The following is a 7691-nucleotide window of genomic DNA, read 5'->3' on the forward strand; positions in this document are numbered from 1 at the left end:
TCTGGGTTCGCTTTTTCCGAGCATCACTAAACATATCCCTAGCCGGTATCGAAGACGAGTGAAAAATCAGGCCCCAGGAAATGCGTTGCGAGCCCTTTTCGCCCATCCAAAAGTGCCCCCAAAGGAAGGCTTTGGGTACAAGAGAACTCCCCAGTGGAGCCTTTAAGCAGCCCCACATGCAACTGGACCCTCCGGGTTCGATTTTTCCTGAGCAAACCTAAACGTAGCCCTAGCCGTCATCGGAGACGAGTGAAAAATCAGGCCCCAGGAAATGCGTTCCAAGCCCCTATCGCCCATCCAAAAGTGCCCCCAAAGGAAGGCTTTGGGTACAGGTGAACTCCCCAGGGGAGCCTTTACGCAGCCCCACATGCAACTGGACCCTCCAGGTTCGCTTTTTCTGAGCAACCCTATATATATCCCTAGCCGACATGGGAGAACGCTGAAAAACCGGGCCCCAGAAAACGCATTGCAAGCCCCTTTGGACCATGCAAAAGTGCCCCCAAAGGAAGGCTTTGGGTACAAGTGAACTCCCCAGGGGAGCCTTTACGCAGCCCCACATGCAACTGGACCCTCCGTGTTCGAATTTTCCGAGTAACCCTAAATATATCCCTAGCCGGCATGGGAGTAGACTGAAAAACCGGGCCCTAGAAATGCGTTGGAAGCCCCTTTGGACCATCCAAAAGTGCCCCCAAAGGAAGGCTTTGGGTACAAGAGAACTCCCCAGGGGAGCCTTTACGCAGCCCCACATGCAACTGGACCCTCCGGGTTCGCTGTTTTGAGCAAACCTAAACGTAGCCCTAGCCGTCATCGGAGACGAGTGAAAAATCAGGCCCCAGGAAATGCGTTCCAAGGCCTTTTTGCCCATCCAAAAGTGCCCCCAAAGGAAGGCTTTGGGTACAAGTGAACTCCCCAGGGGAGCCTTTACGCAGCCCCACATGCAACTGGACCCTCCGGGTTCGCTGTTTCCGAACATCCCTAAACATAACACTAGCCGGCATCGGAGACGAGTGAAAAATCAGACCCCAGGAAATGCGTTGAGAGCCCTTTTCGCCTATCCAAAAGTGCCCCCAAAGGAAGGCTTTGGGTACAAGTGAACTCCCCAGGGGAGCCTTTACGCAGCCCCACATGCAACTGGACCCTCCGGGTTCGCTTTTTCTGAGCAACCCTAAATATATCCCTAGCCGACATGGGAGAACGCTGAAAAACCGGGCCCCAGAAAACGCATTGCAAGCCCCTATGTGTTGCCGACGGAAGGAAGACCCAGCACATCAATATGAGTGAACAGTGAACTTCAACTTTAATGGATAGCTCAGTCGTCTTTTATCTAGTTTGAACATAATCAACTCATACATATTGCAGAAACTAAGCTCAGGATTGGTTAACACTTCCCGGGCTTTTCAGTCTGGTCCTCCTTCTTTTGGCTACTTGTCCCACCTTAGGGACTTTCCCGATGGCCCAAGGGCATCGTGTCCTTGAGCCTGATTGGCTCTCAGCCAGCGGTGTACGTGCCAAGGCTCATGTGAGTTGAGTACGGTGCTTCACCAGCCCATTGTCTCCCAACTGCTCAACATTCACATGTCCCGCCTCACTTAACGATTCCTCCACAATTCCCCCGTTTTTATTTTGCAGCAACTATAATCAATATAACTATAAGTAGAAAACGAAGTTCCTCTTTGACGAAGAAAAAACCATCCACCCATGTTCCCAAAAACAGATTTAAACCAACCTTCAAACCAACTATCTTGTACTACAATTTTTTGCGTATGATCCCTTAACCATTTCAAACATAATCAACTCATCAACAAAGGATCAGACGCAGCCAGCCGTCATTGTCAAAGATAATGCAACCAAAATCCCTTGTGCCGTTAGATCAGCCATGGTTGCTGTTATTCGTACTTGATGACTTTTCTTCAATGGCTGGTTTAACACACCGACTAGGCACCCAGGTTGGCCCTGTAGGGGAAGAGATACACACATAACCTCGCCCCATATAATTCACATCAGCAGGCCGCAGCCATTGTCCCGTTTTCATATCTCGGTACAGTACTCTCATAATACATTTATTATCATTTTCAGACTTAATGTAATGACGTGTCGCGGGTGGTTCATCATCATCACCAAATACACACAAATGATTGAGAACAAATAAGGTTTTATCCACCCTCTCTCTAATATCTGTAATGTCTTTATCTTGGGCTTGTAAAATTTGATGTTTCCAACCATACTCATCCTTCCAAGTCACTGCAGCAGTTCGAGAACGTTTTCCTGCGTCAGTGAAAACTGTCACTGCATTCTTAAGTGGGATAGAGGATCGTTTTGGCTTAGTTATCCATCCCTGGTTTTCCATCCATGTCAGAGCTGTTGATTGTAATGTTTTTGCTACTACAGTAGCGCCATCCTGTAGTAGTGCAGCTTGTAACTCTTCAGAGTTTTGTATATACCATTCCAAATCGCCTGGCTTCATGGGTAACCAGATAATATTTGGAGGAACCCCATCCACTTGCAATATTCGATTCCTCCCCTTCTTTACTAATTTTGCTAATGTTGCAATTTTTTTCTTGAATTTTTCGTCGAGGTTGTAACGGAGGAGCTATCCATTCTAATACCACAGTTTCTCCTCCCTTCTCCCCTGTTTTTATTTTTTGCTGTGTTATGGCACCCATCAGGCATTTTGAGCCACATAGAATGGTAAGATCGAGTGGCTTGTCAGATATACATCGATGCGTGACACTCGTTGTGATCAAAGATGCGATTTGTTGTAGTATTTCTTGTTGTTTTTCTGATAGTGTCACTTTTGAAGCAGGATCAGTTCCTTTTAATAACGGCCGAAGGGGATTTAACAGTTCATTCGGAATCCCGACTACTGGCCTGATCCATTGTAAATCTCCCAGCAGTTTTTGAGCATCATTAAGAGTTTTGATATCTGATTGGATTGTAAGTTTTTGAAGCTGAATGGTGGAATCTGTAATTTTCCAACCCAAAAACTTCCAGGGACTTGTCTCCTGAACCTTTTCCGGTGCAAGTATGAGTCCCATTTGTTTTAAGGTCAGTGTTAAGTCATTTTTCTGTTGTAGACTTTATTCGAATGTAGGCCAATGTGGTGGCCAACTTTGCGCACTGATTATTGTCACATCTGCGCCAGTGTCCAACAATGCCTCAGTTTGCAGTTTCTCATCCTTTAAACATACTGTGATTTTTTGTCGTGGTCTCTGCTGCATGCCAAGCGTTAATAACGCTATTTTTCCTGTGGAGCCAAATGCTCCAAGTCCTCGGTCCTTATTGACCATCAGTGGTAGAGATGCCGCAAGGTGTGGCAACGGAATTAATTGAGCTATCTTTGTATTCCGTGGCACATGCATTGGAGGAAACATTGCAGAAACTATAATCTGTATTTCCCCACAATAGTCTTTATCTGTAAGTCCAACCAATATTTGTAATCCATTCAAGGTAGCAGACGATCTTCCGATCAATAAAGCTCCTACAGGATCACCATTGACAGTAACTGGTCCCATAACTCCTGTTCCTACCCTGGTGGGTTTAGAGTCCAATAACGTTACATCTACTGCTGTTGCCAAATCCAAGCCGAGACTCCCTCTGGTGACTGGTCGGAGGTAAACGGTGTCGTTCCGGCCGCTGTGGTAAATGCCGCTTTTTGTGTCGTCGTGGGGCGGTCCTTCCCGCTGCTCTGGCCGTTTCCCGACGCACCATACCGACAGATGACACCACACTGATCTCGTTTTGCACTCTTGTTTCCTATGTCCGGTGATCCCACAGCGAAAACAACGCGGTGGCAGTGAAGTCCCTCGGCCAGTAGGACGGCCTCTGGGCGTTTGCAAAGGAGCAAGGGCAGCGAATACTTGATTCTGCGATTTCTGTGCAGTCTCTCTGAATACCTGTGCCTGTTCTTTCATGCTATTCCCTAGTTGTTTTATTACATCTACCAGCATAGCCTGCGGACCCACGGGTACCTGAGCCATCCTTTCTAAACCCTCCTCAATTGTCCAAGTTCCCGGTAACGTAGCTAATATAATACGAGTTGAAGGGTTGCAGTTTTGAATTGCACACTGCTTTAGAATAGTGCCCTTTAGATAATCAGGTACCCCAGCCGTTTGTATTGCGTTTGCTACTCGATCAATAAACAACCCAAATGGTTCCTCCCTTCCTTGCCTGATGCCCATATAGGATGGTATCCCCCCTGGCTCTCTAATTTGGTCCAAGGCTCTTCGAGCCAATCTCATTGATTCTTTAGCTTTGTCTGGACCCAGCAATGCTTGTGTCTCTAATCTATAATATGGTCCGAGTCCCATCAATTCCTCCAACGTGACACCATACAATGGATCTCCAGGTGCCCTTATTACAGCTACTGCCTCTTGACAAACACTTTGCCAATGCGCATTAAAAAGAAGCTGTTGATGTTGTGTTAGGATCAGCTTCATTATACCACGTATGTCCCCGGGGAGCAATATATTAGTTCCCCAAATATAATCTAACATTTGCCGAGTAGGTTCCCCCTTTAAACCAGAATCATTTACGGTAGATCGCAATTGAGTTAATAATTTCCAGTCTAAATTTGTCATATTAACGGTCACATTCCCCTGTGCATCTGGTGGCGAGTATACTACCGGAAAAGCTTGTGTTAACTGTGCTGCCGTTTCATAATTCCCTTCACGCAGTGCTTCATTTGCTATTTGCCTCCATAGACCTGCTCTTCCCTGCACCCCCGTTGTGAAGGGATTTATATTTGATGGAAATGAGTTAGCACTGGTCCTTTCACTTGCTCCTTTCTCACTTTCTATTGGAGCAGTTGGAGCTGTTGGTAGTGAGAGCTCCTCCTCCGCTACAGAGGACATTGTCACAGGCATCCCCGAAATTCCCAAGACCCCCTGTGTAATAGTAAAAGTTCTAACGGAAGGTGGCAACGGGCAATCTGTTCCTTCCATATTTATTTGCTGTGGATTAACATTATTAACCCTTCTTGGTGGTCCTGACCACTCTGTTGCAGCAGCGGCAACTGTTTGTTCATCTTTATGTGTGGCTAATGCATTAGCCACTATTCTCCATGGCCTCATCAAATCTCCCAGTAAACTTAACATCGTTCCTAACATCATCAAACAATTTATTTCCAAATTTACGTCACTCTGTTTGTTCAAAAACTGTATCAGGACTTGTAAAACAACCCTTAGCTATCCCATATACTAATAATCCTGGCAAATCTTTTTCTACAATCTATATCTAAAATGCTCCGCTTTTCTAAAAAGCATTTGAGCAAATAATACGCCGCTTATCTTTTCATACCTTTATATACGTCGATTGCAGCCTTTGCAAAGACCTCGGCGGCGCTTTTCCGGCGGGACCCTAAATAGGCTCATCCCGGGTGCGGGGACCTCCACGTCCTTTTCACCTTCCCGGCGCGGGTGCGGGGATTCTTGTCCCTTCCACCTCCTGGGCTGCGTTGCAGGACCGGCTTCTCCTTTATTCCGTCCAACCGTGGCCCTGGATCACTGCCAGCAGTGTCCAAATCCTGTTCAGACTTGTCCCTGTTCGGGCGCCAATTTGTTGCCGACGGAAGGAAGACCCAGCACATCAATATGAGTGAACAGTGAACTTCAACTTTAATGGATAGCTCAGTCGTCTTTTATCTAGTTTGAACATAATCAACTCATACATATTGCAGAAACTAAGCTCAGGATTGGTTAACACTTCCCGGGCTTTTCAGTCTGGTCCTCCTTCTTTTGGCTACTTGTCCCACCTTAGGGACTTTCCCGATGGCCCAAGGGCATCGTGTCCTTGAGCCTGATTGGCTCTCAGCCAGCGGTGTACGTGCCAAGGCTCATGTGAGTTGAGTACGGTGCTTCACCAGCCCATTGTCTCCCAACTGCTCAACATTCACATGTCCCGCCTCACTTAACGATTCCTCCACACTATGGACCATCCAAAAGTGCCCCCAAAGGAAGGCTTTGGGTACAAGTGAACTCCCGAGGGGAGCCTTTACGCAGCCCCACATGCAAGTGGACCCTCTGGGTTCGTTGTTTCCGAGTATCCCTAAACATATCCCTAGCCGGCATCGAAGACGAGTGAAAAATCAGGCCCCAGGAAATGCGTTGCGAGCCCTTTTCGCCCATCCAAAAGTGCCCCCAAAGGAAGGCTTTGGGTACAAGTGAACTCCCCAGGGGAGCCTTTACGCAGCCCCACATGCAACTGGACCCTCCGGGTTCGCTTTTCCTGAGCAATCCTAAACGTAGCCCTAGCCGTCATCGGAGACGAGTGAAAAAACAGGCCCAAGGAAATGCGTTGCGAGCCCCTTTGGACCATCCAAAAGTGCCCCCAAAGGAAGGCTTTGGGTACAAGTGAACTCCCCAGGGGAGCCTTTACGCAGCCCCACATGCAACTGGACCCTCCGGGTTCGCTGTTTCCGAGCATCCCTAAACATACCCCTAGCCGGCATCAAATACGACTGAAAAATCAGGCCCCAGGAAATGCGTTCCAAGCCCGTTTTGCCCATCCAAAAGTGCCCCCAAAGGAAGGCTTTGGGTACAAGTGAACTCCCCAGGAGAGCCTTTACGCAGCCCCACATGCAACTGGACCCTCCGGGTTCGATTTTTCCGAGCATCCCTAAACATATCCCTAGCCGGCATGGGAGAAGACTGAAAAACCGGGCCCCAGAAAACGCGTTGCAAGCCCCTTTGGACCATCCAAAAGTGCCCCCAAAGGAAGGCTTTGGGTACAAGTGAACTCCCCAGGGGAGCCTTTACGCAGCCCCACATGCAACTGGACCCTCCGGGTTCGCTTTTCCTGAGCAATCATAAACGTAGCCCTAGCCGTCATCGGAGACGAGTGAAAAATCAGGCCCCAGGAAATGCGTTGCGAGCCCCTTTGGACCATCCAAAAGTGACCCCAAAGGAAGGCGTTGGGTACAAGTGAACTCCCCAGGGGAGCCTTTACGCAGCCCCACATGCAACTGGACACTTCTGGTTCTTATTTTCCGAGTAACCCTAAATATATCCCTAGCCGGCATGGGAGAAGACTGAAAAACCGGGCCCTAGAAAATGAGTTGCAAGCCCCTTTAGACCATGCAAAAGTGCCCCCAAAGGAAGGCTTTGGGTACAAGTGAACTCCCCAGGGGAGCATTTACGCAGCCACACATGCAACTGGACCCTCCGGGTTCGCTGTTTCCGAACATCCCTAAACATAATCCTAGCCGGCATCGAAGACGACTGAAAAATCAGGCCCCAGGAAATGCGTTGCGAGCCCTTTTCGCCCATCCAAAAGTGCCCCCAAAGGAAGGCTTTGGGTACAAGAGAACTCCCCAGTGGAGCCTTTACGCAGCCCCACATGCAACTGGACCCTCCGGGTTCGCTGTTCCTGAGCAAACCTAAACGTAGCCCAAGCCGTCATCGGAGACGAGTGAAAAATCAGGCCCCAGGAAATGCGTTGCGAGCCCCTTTGCACCATCCAAAAGTGCCCCCAAAGGAAGGCTTTGGGTACAAGTGAACTCCCCAGGGGAGCCTTTACGCAGCCCCACATGCAACTGGACCCTCCGGGTTCGCTGTTCCTGAGCAAATCTAAACGTAGCCCTAGGTGTCATAGGAGACGAGTGAAAAATCGGGCCCCAGGAAATGCGTTCCAAGCCCCTTTGGACCATCCAAAAGTGCCCCTAAAGGAAGGCTTTGGGTACAAGTGAACTCCCCAGG

At 48.6% G+C, this 7691-nt stretch overlaps 1 long non-coding RNA gene across 1 annotated transcript; it reads right to left on the reverse strand.

Annotated features, from left to right (window-relative positions):
• Positions 1-1274: 1274 nt before the first annotated feature.
• On the reverse strand, positions 1275-5918 carry LOC119715281 (uncharacterized). Its single transcript, XR_005262424.2, has 2 exons — positions 5296-5918; positions 1275-1953 (listed from the first exon to the last, which is right to left on the reverse strand). It is a non-coding gene; the product is annotated as an uncharacterized lncRNA (long non-coding RNA).
• Between the last annotated feature and the right edge of the window lie 1773 nt (positions 5919-7691).

The sequence above is a fragment of the Anas platyrhynchos genome, chromosome 31, assembly GCF_047663525.1.
Source record: "Anas platyrhynchos isolate ZD024472 breed Pekin duck chromosome 31, IASCAAS_PekinDuck_T2T, whole genome shotgun sequence".
Classification (NCBI taxonomy): domain Eukaryota; kingdom Metazoa; phylum Chordata; class Aves; order Anseriformes; family Anatidae; genus Anas; species Anas platyrhynchos.